Source organism: Seriola lalandi, unplaced genomic scaffold (assembly GCF_002814215.2).
Source record: "Seriola lalandi dorsalis isolate HSWRI2012SDOR001 ecotype SW California unplaced genomic scaffold, Sedor1 jcf7180002007135, whole genome shotgun sequence".
Classification (NCBI taxonomy): Eukaryota; Metazoa; Chordata; class Actinopteri; order Carangiformes; family Carangidae; genus Seriola; species Seriola lalandi.
Window position 1 is genome coordinate 1 of NW_019477788.1, and position 1,336 is coordinate 1,336.

Here is a 1,336-nt window from a genome sequence, read left to right on the forward strand (position 1 = left end):
AAAAAATCCTGAACCTAAACCTGATCCTGATTCTGAACCTGATCCTGATCATCATCCTGATACTGATCTTGAACCTGATCCTGATTGTGATCCTGAACATCATCCTGATTTTGAACCTTATCCTGATCATCATCCTGATCCTGATCATCATCCTGATTCTGAACCTGATCCTGATTCTGATCCTGATCATCATCCTGATTCTTATCCTGATCCTGCACCTGAAGTACTGGGAGTGTACAGAAGGTAAAAAGGTCATAAAAACTGTGTTTAAACCTCAGTGTGTGACGTGTGTGTGACGTTTCTTTGTCTGTTAATCACTGAATTAATTATTATTTAATAAAAATAATATTATTAAATAGTAATATCTCACAGCTTTAAAATGATGTTAGTGACTATAAATAAACATGTTCAGTCACAGACAACTTGTTCACGTCTCACTTTATTATTCAGGAAACAGTTTCAATTGTCAGATTTAAAGCAACAGTGTCAGGTGAATCACAGAAGCCCCGCCCCCTCCAGCATTCAGACCACAGGATTGGACACTGCCCATGTGACTCACACATTGACGAACAGTTACACCTTACAGGATGTGTCAGTACAGAGGCTAAAAGAGGACAAGATTACAATCAGTTTTACATGTTAGCGTTGTGTTTACAGTGTTTGTCTCTGTTGCCGTGGAGACGCAGATGTGAGGACAAGAAGTTACTTCATCGGGGAGAAAGGACATGGAAACATGAGTTTGTTCTTCTGAGAGTCGAGATGGACAACACTGTTTCTGACTGCGAGACAGAGAGACATTAATATCAATTATTGAACAGAGTGATCAGTTAGTGATGATATTGATTATTGAAGGATCTCAGGTAATCCCAGACACCTGCCATCTTTAAAGTCATCAATAATTATACACCAATAATCAAAACAACTGAGCACTGAGAGGTAACTATGATCTCACTATCACTGTGGGCGGAGCCTCACCTGCAGCGACCACTCTGGCATCACTGTGAGATTTGTGTCGGACCTCAGCTCGCTGGTCAGCGCTCTCGAACCACCAGAGGGTGTGAACTGACACACACACACACACACACACACATACACACACACATACACACACACACACACACACACACACAAACACACACACAAACACACAGTTGTGTCACTTCAATATTTAATGATTCACATTATGTGAATTTCTATGTCTCCAAACTTAACAGTCTCATAATGCAACTGGAAACAGCTGGACGTCCCCACAACATAAGTAATACCTGGAACACACACACACACACACACACACACACACACACACACACACACACTCCTCCTGTTCAAGAGAGAG

At 41.3% G+C, this 1,336-nt stretch overlaps 1 long non-coding RNA gene across 1 annotated transcript; it reads right to left on the minus strand.

Moving 5' to 3' along the window:
- Positions 1-423: 423 nt before the first annotated feature.
- LOC111671552 (uncharacterized) lies at positions 424-1,330 on the minus strand. The gene is made up of 2 exons (XR_002761951.2): positions 976-1,330; positions 424-779 (listed from the first exon to the last, which is right to left on the minus strand). It is a non-coding gene; the product is annotated as an uncharacterized LOC111671552 (long non-coding RNA).
- Between the last annotated feature and the right edge of the window lie 6 nt (positions 1,331-1,336).